This window comes from Canis aureus, chromosome 14 (genome assembly GCF_053574225.1).
Source record: "Canis aureus isolate CA01 chromosome 14, VMU_Caureus_v.1.0, whole genome shotgun sequence".
Lineage (NCBI taxonomy): Eukaryota > Metazoa > Chordata > Mammalia > Carnivora > Canidae > Canis > Canis aureus.
The window spans coordinates 55,516,512-55,530,828 of record NC_135624.1 but is presented as its reverse complement, the minus strand read 5'-3'; the positions used below and the strand labels follow the sequence as shown (position 1 = coordinate 55,530,828).

The window sequence follows — 14,317 nt, the reverse complement described above, 5'->3', positions numbered from 1 at the left end:
TAGACTATTTCTTTTTCATTTTGCATCTTCTGGAGTAATCTCATACATGACTATTATTCCAATAACTAGTTATATGTACACTAACCACATATTTTATCTCCAGCCCAGGCATCAGTGCCTTTGATGAGTTTTTGATCTACGGATACAGCTGTGTACTTGGCATGCACATGGGTCATTCAAAGGTACTCAAAACTCAACAGGTCTCAAAACCAGTTCCCACACTTTGATTGTTTCAAGTCCAACCAAATGGCAATAGTATTTGTAAAAACAAACAAAACAAAAACAAAACTAGGAGCTTGGATTAATCCTCACATCTCTCAATTTCTTTACCAAATATTACTTAATGCATTTCAGACTGTTTAAGGTAATTTCCTTTTTACTTTTATGTATATCCTTTAGACTCTTCTTTTCTCAGTTTTTGCTAGTTTTAAAATGTTTACTTTGTTTAAAACATCCTTTTATCATAACTTTTAAAAAGTATTTTGGCTTCATGTAATATTTAAGACTGTCAATTTTCTCTTAGTGCATTGATGTTATTCCACTAGACAGTTGACCCTTGAACAATACAAGTTTGAACTACATGGGTCCACTTATACCTAATTTGTAAAATGAATACAGCACAGTACTGTAAATATGTTTTATATTCCTCATGATCTTAATATTTTCTTTTCTCTGGCTTATTATAAAAATACAGTATATAAAATATATTACATACAAAATATGTGTTAAAGAACAGTTTATGTCATTGGTGAATCTTTCAGTCAGTATTAGGCTATTAGTAGCTAAGTTTTGGGGAAGTCAAAACTTATACGTGGATCAGCATCCCTAACCCCTGCATTGTTTATGCATCAGCTATATTCTGGCTTCCATTATTTCTGATGGAAAGTTCAGGAGTCACCCTAATATCAATGTCACTGAAGTTAATTGTCTTTTTCTGACTGCTTTCAGGATTTTCCTTGTGTCTTATATGTTTTATATTTTAATTTGTTGTGTCTGGGTGTATATTTTCTCTTTCTATTTTTTTGAGGATTCAGCAGCCTTCTCAAATCTGTAGAATGTTATATTTAATCAATCACGAAAAATCCTCATTCATTTGCTTATTGAATATTGTAGTTGTTTTTTTTCCTCATCTCTTTCAGAAGCTTAAGTTGGATGTACTTTAGATATTCATTTTTCTTAAGGTCTCTACTCAAGGTTTTCATATTTTTAAAACTGTTTCTCTGTTACTTTTTTAAAAAATATTTTATTTATTTACTCATGAGAGACAAATCTAGAGAGGTAGAGACATAGGCAGAGGGAGAAGCAGGCTCCCTGTATGGAGCCCAATGTGGGACTCGATCCCAGCACCCCGGTATCATGACCTGAGCCAATGGCAGATGCTCAACCACTGAGCCACCCAGGTGTCCCTCTCTGTTGCTTTTTGGATAATTTCTTTACCTCAATTTTTTAGGGTACAAATTTCCTATACCTTCTCCTAGTCCATTGCTAAAAAATAATTACATTTTTATAAAGTATATTATAATTTTTTGAATATTTATATATATATTTGTTTTACTCATATATCCCTGCCGATTTTTAATTCCTAGGCCTTTGCTCATAATTCGAATTTCTTTTTGTTGTTTTAAACCTATTTTAACAATGTGTTTTATAATTTCAATATCTGAAATCTCTGTGCATCTCAGCCTTGGCTTTTTTCTTCCTTCATTCATGATATACTGTTGTTTTTGTTGCTTTGCTTTTGCCACTATAATCTTATTATCCTCAAGCTTTAGCTCTAGGTATTCCACAGAAGGTGAAAGCCTTCAAGAAAAATGTATTTGCTTTACTTTAAAAATATGCGGGAGTACTTCCAACTTTTAATGATTTTAAACTAAATTCCCTTCTTGAGGTCACATGACCTCATATGTTGGATTCCCTAAGGAAACTTCCCTCCTTTTATAGTAAATTAATCCCAAGTATCTTGTTTATCTCTCCCTATCTGAATATCAAACATAATAATTAGCACATATACTGGATGTTGTGAATTTTATTTAATACATTTTTTTAAACTATCACAGTCATGAGGATTTAGGCAGGCTCCAAGTGGTATATCTGAAATAATTAATTGAGTGCACAGGGTGACTAAGAATGTAAATAGCATCCTCAAGCCCCTCTTTTTAATTGAAAAAAAAATAATGCTGAGTCCTATCTCCCGGTGTTTATAGTTAATTTCAGTTAAATAATTTGGTGCGAGAGAAATAATTTCACCATATGCAAGAAATGCATAAAAGCAAGTAAAATTAAAGCACACACACAAAAAATCTATTTCTAACCATTCACAGAATGCTATTTGTTAAATTTAACATGAAAATAATTTTGTACAAAAAAGATTTCTTACCAAAATTCCATTGGAGACATTAGTTAGAGAAATTCCCTGTAGTACTGAAACTCATTTTTCAGTGAACACTATAAAATACATTTTATTTATTTATTTATTTATTTATTTATTTATTTATTTATTTATTTATTATAAAAGACATTTTAGAGTGTTTTCTGGATCTGCTAATCTTATACATGCACAATATCAAATGTAGAATTATTACTTTGACGCACAGGGAGGTTATTTTTCTGTCTTCTAAGTCTGATTTTGATATTCTGATATATCACGTGCTAACAAAATACACCCTTTTAGAAAATATTTTCTAATGGCCACCTTGAATTTAACTGAAATAACGCTGTTATTAACTAACTAAGCAACCTCTTTACCGCTCTTCACAAGTAAAACATATAATCCTATATTTGCAGAAGTTCAGCATAGGACCAATATAAAAACAAAATAACAAGTGAACAAAGAAATGTACATTCTTGTCTTTTAAGAGGCTATAAATTACTTTTTATGTTAGATTAAAAGGCTCATTTTCATTGATTGCTGTTTCCTTGTTTATGTTAAGTATAAAAAATTCTGCACACTTAGCTAATACAGCTCTTTAGTTTTAATTTTTAAAAAATATTTTATTTATTTATTCATGAGAGACACAGAGAGAGAGAGAGAGAGTCAGAGGCACAGGCAGAGGGAGAAGCAGGCTCCATGCAGGGAGCCCGACGTGGGACTCGATCCAGGGTCTCCAGGATCACGCCCTGGGCTGCAGGCAGGCCCCAAACCACTGAGCCACCTAGGGACCCCTGCTAGAGATTTTTATTAATAAGAGAGTACTTTGCTATTTAATGAAGTAATTCTATTAGAATCAGAATGCAAAGAAAATGGAGAAAATTTCAATGATAGAAACAAAAATGGCCTAAAATACCAATATCCAAAAGAATAATGTCTTGGAGTGGATAATTCTAAACTTTTTCTCTGACATAGGTAAATTATCTAAAATATATAATTAACAAATAAATATAACAAATATATATAACAAATGTACAGAAATACCTACATCACACAAATTTCATAACTCAGACAATATCTAATTTGTAACTTGTTTTAAAATATACACATATACATACATATATACTGGAGATACAGTTCATGCAACTGTTCTCTTAATACTTTGATAAGGCACAGCAAACACATGTACATGATCTGTTAGTTTCATATGTTTTAAACTACATAACTGATCATAGCATCCTCTTACCTAGTCTAAATGACTTTCACAGTTTACAGTCTCCTTATTACCAAAATTCGAATCTTCCAAAGGCGCTGTGTTCTGGAAAGAGAATTTTCATCTTATTTTTATACCCTAAACTTGGGTGCTGATAATTGTTCAATTCACAAGCATCAGCCTTGAGAGACTAACCAGGTCAGAGTCTATAAGCTCCAATAATAGCTACCACTTTTTATAACTTTATATTTTATAGAAAAATACAACCACTATTACATTTCTGAGGTAGATATTAGTAACAGAACTGTATACATTTAGGGAAGAAGCAGACCTGGTTAAAATCAGCACTGCAGTTTTTGAGTTCTATGGTATCTGAAAAGCTCATCAATATCATTGATTTTCAGCTTTCCCTTCTTTAAAATCAGATATTACCCATCCTCTGTATTCCTTAGGATGAGTTAAATAAAAAATGCATATGTTAATTGTTTAGCATTTCGCTAGCATATAATAAGTACTTAGTAACTATTATTTATTCCATGTTATTTTTTCTATTCATTCAAATGAAAAAATGGAAGCATGGAGAGATAAAATCACATATCCAAACTTACTCAAGTGGCATTAAAAGCAAAATCAGACCTTGAATCCCAGTCTTTCACACTCAGTACCATTTTCATCTATTTCCCTTCTAATGTTGAGCTCTCTGCTGACAAGGGGTATGAAAGAAAAATAACAGATCTAACTGTGGCTCTCAACTCAGAATTATAGAATGAGAGGAGAGCTGGATATTTTTCCTATGCCTTATACTGTGTCCAGTATAAGGGAAGGGGCTAGAATCTTTAGTGTGTAAGGGGTTAACTAAAATAAAAAGGGATTATCAGAAATTAAAAACACACACACACACACACACACCAAGAAATGAAATTATTCTCCTTAACTGGTGGTTCCAAACACATTTAGAAAAAAATTAACAAGCATAGGAGAGTTTTTCTATCTACGCCACTCTACCCTATACCCAACCAATTATGCACAATCTTATTTATGATAATATATATTTTTGTCCAAATTCTAGATATGGAGTATTTTACTATGCAATATTATAGCTTAAAATGTATTTGCTATATTACTGTAATCAAAATAGTATATATAAATTTAATATGAGCAAATTATATGTGAAATATAAACAATTCTAATGCTCTGGTTAAATGAATTAATGTAATTTGGATAAATTTGACAATGGACCATCTCTTTAAATGGGTGTTAACTGGCCTTATCATTTTAAAAGCAGAAATAACTTTAGAATTAGATTAAAGATATGGACCCGAGAAGATTCATATTTGTGTTAAGACTCTGTCAATACTGAAGTTAAAAGTAGAATAAACTCCATATAAATAGACTTCCAAAGCCACCCATCAATCAGCATGTCTGAGATCTAAAAATCTGTTTAATTCAACTAGATAAGTACACACACCCCTCAGAAAATATATTAACTATCCTAAATGCTTATGTTGGGTGAAATATAAAACTCAGTTGTTTTGTTTTTACTGGAAAATCAAAATATTATGCAAATGATTTGGTACCTCCCTATAACTATATCCACTCTTCATTAAATGCAGAAATAGTAGAAAGCTCAGGAAGACAGATTGAAAACTCAACTTGGCAAAGCAAGGTAATGTGTGGTAACACTTGTGGAATCATTACTAGCCAGGGTCTGGTCCTCAATGTTTCTAGGCTTGACACTTGATTTGAATCTGGTCTGAGGAGACTGATTTATTATTATTATTTTTAAAGATTTTCATCATGTATTTGAGAGGGAGAGCACAAGCGGGGGGGAGGGGGGAGAAGCAGGCTCCTCACTGAGCATGAAGCCCAATGTGGGGCTTAAATGACAGAGCCACTCAGGGGCCTTGGGGAACTAACTATACTAGATACAGATTACAAAGCAAATTCTTATTCATTGCTTAGCTGTGAAAGATAGAACTTTACCCAGAAAACTCATGTTCTTCCAACCCGTAACCTTTTATATTATCCAGGTCACAAGGAAACAAATTCATAATCAGAATCTGTCAGTTGTGTTTTAACATAGCATCCAGGTAAAGAGATATAGACCACTGTGAGCAGGTGGTCTTAAATGGTGCTAGTGTAGGAGTGAGTCAGTCTTCAGATTTACCTGGGGAGATAACAAGTCTACCTTATTCTCACCCTGATAGAAATTCAGGGGTAGTAAAGCACATTCAGTTTTTACAAAAATAAGTATACCCTAACCAGCATGGGAAGTTTGAAAAAATTCCTTAGGTGGTCCTCATACACAGTTTGAGAACTACCAGTTTTTGAGAGACATTTCTTCCAGGCCATGGGAAAGCCCGATGAACTATCCATATTGTGTTGGAGAACATTCTATGCTTGAAAAGTCATACTCATGTCTGCCAGATAGGCAGGTACTAAGCTTACACAGGGAGACTTAGATGAACCTGATAGATCTACTTCACTTATCAGGTGCTGTGTTAGTCCTTTTTATTGATTATCTCTTACTCTCATTTTATAGATGAGGTATTTGGAATGAAATAGATTCAATAACTTGGTTGTTGGCACATAGGTAATGAGTACCATAACTAGGATTCAGACACTCATCTGCTTAAAATTCAAATCCTTATAATTCACTCTCCCTCACTAGAGACAGTATTGGTAAAAACAAGGTATCTGATTTTTCAGAGCATTGTTTTGCACTTGACAAATATAGACATGACATAGTGTATTTTTTGTATAACCGTATAATCGATCATATTTTTGGTCATGTTTTAATTCTGATGATAAACTTTGGTTGGATTCCAGTGATTCCTAAATTCCCATCACATTAAAAGAAGTTTTGGATGGATTACTTATAAGAGGAATGAAAACATACCCAGCTAGGGTTAAACATCAGTAAAATGATAGGAGTAATATTTTAGCAACTAAATATAATTTGGATAGTCTCGAAGAAGAAATCGCTAGATACTTCAGAGTACAGTTTCAGCCTTAATCTTACAAATACCAAAACTTGTCCTTCTAAGTGAAAAACATTCCTTGTGTGTGTGTGTGTGTGTGTGTGTGTGTGTGTGTGTGAAACATTCCTATCTCATTTTCTGGTAAAAGAGAAACAGCAATGTAGATTCCAGTTCTTTTGCAATATTGTGAACAACTTTAAGAGATGATCCTGACAGGCATTCCCCGCTGCCCCGATTTAACTATACACATTGTTAATCTCCTGAAAGTTCTTATTTACACAGTCGGATTCTCTATCTTGTGAAATGATAGATATGATATATTAACGTCATTGGAGAATAAGTTGGAAGCAATTGGGTATCCTGAGAACCAGAAGAAGGAAGCTTTATGACCCTTCCAAATAAACTTTTGCTCTCTAGCAAGAGTAGACAATTTAAAAACATCTGTACTTTCAGTGGATTATGTGAACTTCTATTAAGAAGGCTGCATTATGACTTGTAATAAAATCCAGTGTTAGAAGTACCCAAACAGTATCAGAATGCTCATTGGAAAGGATACTGAAGTTCCTGAGAAGGTAAAGTAGAGAGCATTTTCTCTTACGGGCTTCAGTCTCCATTGCCTCTGACACCCTTGCCATGACCGGATATATTCTTTCTTATGGCATTTGAAAGCAGCACAATATCAATTTCACATAATTTAAATGAGAACCGTGTTCTATTGCATTTGTGCTTATGCTGTAAAATCAAGATTCATGAGGGCTCAAGGAGAATCAGGCTATGAATGTGTTATAAGTGAGAACGCTAAAGGCCGTAAAACTAAGAAAGTCATGTTATGACAAATTGCGATTCCCGTTACAAATACAAATCTGAAAAATATATGCTATTTTGTAAGGGATTATAATGAATAAATATAAGAAATTTATACCCACTTAGATTTTTTTAGCATTTGAAAAAAATGAAACATTATTTCAAAATATCCTAGGAATGATTGCTAAGTATCAGAATGCTCGTAATGATTTAAAATGGAGATATATGTAGTCTTCACAATGACACTTGTATGGGCTTTATGGACATCCCTATGTAATTGATCTATGCTAAAATAGATCTTTTTCAGATAGATGATAGCTGCCTCAAGATATAGCTTTCTGAATTTGTATAGACATAAAGGTCTTGGTCCCTAAATCTCTGTCCAGCAATTAAGATGCTAATTATTTTTGTTCAATTTTGCATTTACCTTATTTCCTCTGCTAGAATCATACATTATCCTCTGAAGAGCTTTTTGTGACATTTCTACTAAATAGGAAATCTTGGTTACTGAGCACAGTTTTGTGCTTTGTTGTTGTTGTTTTTTTTTTTTTAACTTTTTACTTAAATCCCAGTTACAGTGTCATATTAGTTTCAAGTGTAGAATTTAGTGATTCATCACTTACATAAAGTACCCTGTGGTCATCACAAGTGCCCTCCTTAATAGCCATCAGCCATTTAACCCCTGTCCACCTCCCCTCCAGCAACCCTGTGTTTCCCATAGCTAAGAGTCTGTTTTATGGTTTGCCTCTTTTCCCCTCTATGCTCATCTGTTATATTTCTTAAATTCCACATGAGATAAATCACATGATATTTGTCTTTTCTGACTGACTATTTCTCATAGTATAATACTCTCTACCTCTATCCATGTCACTGCAAATGGCAAAATTTCATTCTTTTTTATGGCCAAGTAATATTCCATTGTATACATATACCACATCTTTCTTTATCCATCTATCAACCCAAGGACATTTGTGTTCTTTCCATAATTCAGTCATTGATAATAATGCTGCTATGAATATTGCAGTGCATATTATCCCTTCCAATCAGTATTTTTGTATCCTTTGGGTAAGTACCTAGTAGTACAATTGCTGGGTTATAGGGTAGTTCTATTTTTAACTTCTTGAAGAACCTCCAGACTGTTTCCAGAGTGGCTGCACCAGTTTGCATTCCCACCAACAGTTTAAGAGGGCTCCCCTTTCTCCACATTTTTGCCAACAACTGTTGTTTCCTGTACTATTAATTTTAGCCATTCTGACAGGTGTGATGTGATAGCTCACTATAGTTTTCATTTGTATTTCCCTGATGATAAGTGATGTTAAGCACATTTTCATGTTTCTGTTAGCCATCTGTATGTCTTCTTTGAAAAAAATGTCTCTTCATGGCTTGTGCCCACTCTTGTGGATTATTTGTTTTTTTGGGTATTGAGTTTTATAAGTTCTTTATATATTTTGGAAACTAATCCTTTATCAGATACGTCACTCGCAAACATCTCTTTTTTTATTTTTTCTTAATTTTTTTGCAAACATCTCTTATTCCATAGACTGCCTTTTAGTTTTGTTGATTGTTTCCTTTCCTGTGCAGAAGCTTTTTATCTTGATGAAGTTTCAATTAGTTTATATTTGCTTCTGTTTCTCTGGCCTCAGGAGACATATCTTCAAAGAAGTTGCTATAGCTGATGTCAGATGGTTACTGTCTGTGTTGTCCTCTAGGATTTTGATGGTTTCCTGTCTCAGGTTTTTGTTTTCCACCCATCTTGAATTTCTTTATGTGTATAAGAAAGTGATCCAGTTTCATTCTTCTGCATGTTGCTGTCCAGTTTTTCCAACATCATTTGTTGAAGAGAGTTTTTTCCATTAGATATTCTTTCCTGCTTTGTTGGAGATTAGATGACCATATAGCGTGGATCAATGTCTGTGTTCTCTATTCTGTTCCATTGATCTATGTGTCTGTTTTTGTAATCAGTACCATACCATCTCATACAGTCTTGATCACAATAGCTTTGTTAAATAGTTTGAAGTGATGCCTCCAGCTTTGCTTTTCTTTTACAAGATTTCTTTGGCTATTCGAGGTCTTTTGTGATTTCATACAAATTTCAGGATTGTTTGTTCTAGCTCTGTGAAAAATGCTGATTTTGATAGGGATTGCATTGAATGTGTAGATTGGTGTACATCAAACAACAAAACATACTACCTAAAGCAAACAGCAAAGTGCCTATTCTTTCAGCCAATAAATTTTAAATATATTGTAATAACTTTAAGTACTAATATGTATTTTCTCTATTTGTTTTGTGTATCTGAATCTATGTATAATTAATGGTGTGATAAGTACTAAAACTGCACTTGTTTTATTAGAATTGGTTATGAATGGGCTTTGTGATATTTTAAATAATTTTTGACTAATTTCATGTGCATATGACACATGCTGCAAAAGTCAACATATTTAAGCAAAAACATTGTAATTATGCTCCTCATTAAAAGTATTTCAAACCAAGGTGCTTTGACACATTGAAAATCAATTTACACACACACACACAAAATTTGGTAGCGTATGTTTGACATAGATGGCACTATCTAAGGCAAGCGTGTACTTAGTTTTCGAATGGTGCTTGAATTTTTAACTGCCTCATTGTAAAATTGTGTGAATACTAAGTAAAAATAGCTGGATGGTCCTAGTTTGTCAAAATGGTTTAAATATTAAACAATCATGTGTATGGTCTTTCACTCTGTATTTTCTGCCCTTTCGTCCAATACCTTTCTCATAGAGGTTGATACAAATAAGCCTCTCACTCATAGTCATAACGGTCTTCTGTTCCAATTATTTGAGTCTCATCACCTGATAAACGCTCCTCCATCAAGGTGAACTAAGGTCCCCTTCTTTTTTTGTTTTGTGTTCTAGCCCACTTTTTTCAAATTCAGGGACATCGCAGACATTGTTTTCTCTGTCTAGACTCCTTTCTTCAGTCCCCCTTTGGCTCTTTTTCTGCTCTGTCAATGGGTGTTTGGTTAAATGTCACTTCCTCAGAGCAACTTTCCCTGGGTTCTCAATCTGAATCAAATTTCTCCTACTATTCCCCCTCAATTAACATGCTATTTCCTTCATATCACTTACACCATTTATAATTGTGCATTCAACTATTTAGTTGGAATCCATTTTACTAAAAAAAAAAAAAAAAATCCAATGAAACAGAAAAAAAGTCCACATGGACAATTTTCATGGGTTTTGGCTTTACCATTGCACCAAATACTCAGTCCAGGGACAACATTGTGAATGAAAGAATAAAATCTTGTTGGTGTGACATTACCTTGTTGGCAAAACAATGCTCTGTGAAATACCTAAAAAAAAAAAAAAACTGCTTTATGTATAATACTCCAATATGATCTCTAATGAGGACAAGTATAGTAGAGATTTAGATCCCAGACAATTATTTAAATCCCTCTTATGGTACTTATTAGCTATATAAGTAACCAAGTTATTGAACATATTTTATTCTAATTCCCTCACATATAAATGAGAAAGATCTAATACAGTACCTGAAATATAACATGTACTCAATAATCAGCAGCTATTAATATTGTAAAAATATATTACAATAAGATCTCTTTTTTCCTAGATTTCACATTGACATGTGAAGCTCAAACTGCTTTCTATTCTAAAACTGATCACCACTGCTTCAAGCAAGTCATTTAGTGATTTTGATCTTACTTGTAATTTCTTTTCCAGAATTGTGATCTTAACTACAATTTAATATTCTGTTGGGATTATGCAGCACTCTATTTTGCAGATAGGTTTACAGATCAGGTTTTGCAGAATCTGCAAAAGCTATTAGAAAAAAATATATATATTTTTAAAACCTATTTTTCACAGCCACTACCTTCTTGTTATTGTGTGAGCCTTTAGTATGTGTACATGAATGACCTGGCATATACATTGTTGAAACTGATGCTTTGTTTACTAATGTGGCAAATATTCTTCTGGGATTTTCGTATTTCTTTTTGTTGGGATTAAGCTCAAAATTATAATCAAGGTTTTGGGTAAACTTCATGGTCTTAATGACGTGGAATAATTAAAATGGTGAGTAAAATAACATTTTTGGTTCAGTGATTTTGTTTTAACATATGCTCCTATAGTTGTTTGGTGAATAATTTGCTATTGTTTCAGATACTCCACATCAGACATATACTAACTTTTTTTCTATTACCCAATTAAAATTTTTATTTCTGTTGTAAACATGATTCCACATAGATGTAAAGTAGACAGTAACCTGTGCAAATAATTAAAGTAAGATATGTGAAGATATTAAGTCCTCCCCTACCCAGGTGAATACATATTAGGAGGAAAAATAATTTAAATCTAAAAACTGATGAAAGGTATCTGTGGGAAATTTTTTTAGAAAACCTAACATGTTTACCTTATTCTTTTTCATCCCTTCACCAGCTCTTCAAGATAAAAATGGGTTACTAATCAGGCATTGCACTTCTGAGAGATTTCTTCGGTCACTACTTAATTATATATAAAATTTACAATGCTTATGTTGGTCTTTAACCTAAAATTCACAGGTTATCATTTTGAAGATTTGTACATTCCTTTAGCATTTTTTTTAAATTAAAAAGGTAAAATTTCTTTTATTTTTAGCACTATGTAATATAAATGTCTCAGCAAGCCGAAGTCATTAAAAGGCACATAAGATGCCATTTGATCTATTTTTTTTTTCCCCTCTGAAAAGAGTTGACAAATTGAATGCTTTTGGAGACTGAGATCTGTCAGCACCACACTGAGCTTTCCTTCTTTCATTCTCTTATCAGACAATGACAATGATTAAAAGTGATGAACAGCAGATGCATTTGAATCTATAATTGAATTTCTTTAAGCAAAATGACATCTCTCATTTTGAATTGGCTTGTAGGATCCTGATGTTCAGCAAGAGCAAACATTCATACTAGAATGACTTATCTGTGGTCCCAGGTTGACTCCTCTAAACACTTATTGCAGCTGGCAACCTTTAGATGGGAGACTAAAGCCAAATCATAAGAGACCTGAAACTTGTGTCATATTGAAATGCAAGATATGTACTGGCCTTGGAGTACATATTACGCATTTGCTTTTCAGAGGATTATGTTTTTTTTCCTCCATTGATAGAACCAGATGTTGCTATTAATACATCTGGGAAACACATTTTTCTTTGTTTTCTGTCAGATGAGAGGATGCTATCAACTCTGGCAAAGTGTCAACTGATGTTTCTTAAGCTGCTGAGGGCACTTGGAAGGTAGATGCTGGTTAATCACAGGATGGACTTCAGTGTTTCAGGTTACTGGAACTTTGACCAAGCATTCACATTACTGTATGTTGCATTATTAAGGGAATCCACAGTCCTCAGCAATTTAATGTGTACTGTGGATGTGTCTCTTATCTGACATTGCTAATGTATTGCCTGGGGAAGTTTTGAACATGTCAATCATCTGAGTTGATGACCAAATGGGATAGTCACCAGTCATTTATCTTTTAGATACTGAGACTAAATGTGTTGTCTCTCTGAGACAATAGGATACACTCGAAGAAATATATATACATGCATGCATATATATCAAAAATCAGAAAACTAGACTTTTAGTTCTAATTTTGTGACACCGTGGCTGGTGGCCTTATTTCTCAAAGTTCCTAGAATTATAAAATAGAGAAGCTGACAAACTAATCTCTGAGACCCTTTGATTGCTAAGAGTCTATGATCTTCTTTGCCTTTAACATTAAGACAAGATTGTTAACTTATAACTTACATGTTTGTTTTTTTTTTTTAACAGAAAGCACCGTATTTAAATGCCTCTCATCTTACTAAGGAGGGAAATTGTGATGAGCACTTGGTATTGTATGTAACTGATGAATCACTAAATTCTACACCTGAGACTAATTATTACACTACATGTTAACTGGAATTTAAATAAAAATTAGAAACTCAAAATAAATATATAAATAAATAGACCTCCTATTTGCTGCCTGTCACTCTTCGATTCTCCCATTCTGACACTTTAAATTGAAATGTGTTTTCTGTTCCACAAAACTTTAGTATTCATATCCATTTGCTTATTTTCCTACAGCAAAGCCTAAAAAATATATAGAAAATATTAGTATAATGATATTTAATTATTTTAAGTATTATTTTATCATTCTTCCTATGAAAGTCAATGAAATGAAAATGTAAGTGAATTGCCTAAAGTTTCACCATTAATAGCCAGAATTAGAACACAGTGTTGAATCTAGGTCATTTGTTTTAAATGTTTAAAAACCATATTAATGTACTCTTTCTATAAACTTGGAACTAAATGAGATAATAACTCAAAGTTCGATTACTCTGTATGACTCTGTCTTCTCAAAAATTGAAGATCTAAGGTTCTCCATGCTGGTGTTGATATAGATAAAGCATACACACAAAATCTAGACACACTGGGGAAAAAACAAATGTAGGCAGCAGCAAAATGCAAATGGTAAATGAAATATTTAGGATAGTTATAAGCTACATACATATTACATACTACATACATATTGCAGTGTTATTAGACATAAAAGGTTTTCTTACCTTCTCTTTAACAGTGGAATCTTCAAGTAAGATTCAAAGTTCAAAAATTATGAGACGTTCAAATAGTAGTTAAAGAAAACCAAATTAGGAGCAGCAGCCCTGTGCTCCCAGGTGAGGTGTTTGCTGCTCTGGGTAAGTTAAAGCCACTCTAGGTCTTGGTTTCTTTGTCTATAAAACAAGGATAGAATAGAGAACCATCAATGCTTCTTAATTCCAAAGTTTTGTGATAAGATTTAAAAAAAAAAAAAAAAAAAGCTCAGTAAACTCCTTAAGGAATCTATCAGGAAGGCAGCCCGGAACTATCCACTAATAGTCCAAGCCCTGATTCTGGGATGCCTCCACTGCTGATTGTTGGACCATACTGAACTCTTCGAGCCTCAGTT

The 14,317-nt window shown here is 33.2% G+C and overlaps 1 long non-coding RNA gene across 8 annotated transcripts in view; it reads right to left on the bottom strand.

Moving 5' to 3' along the window:
* LOC144283702 (uncharacterized) overlaps positions 1-14,101 on the bottom strand; it is a 238,583-nt gene extending 224,482 nt beyond the window's left edge. For all 8 annotated transcript variants that reach the window (XR_013352262.1, XR_013352258.1, XR_013352261.1 and 5 more), the window contains exons 1-2: positions 13,935-14,101; positions 3,615-3,686 (exon numbers count right to left, since the gene is read on the bottom strand). This is a non-coding gene — a long non-coding RNA (uncharacterized LOC144283702). The remainder of the gene's footprint in view (positions 1-3,614; positions 3,687-13,934) is intronic.
* Positions 14,102-14,317: the final 216 nt, after the last annotated feature.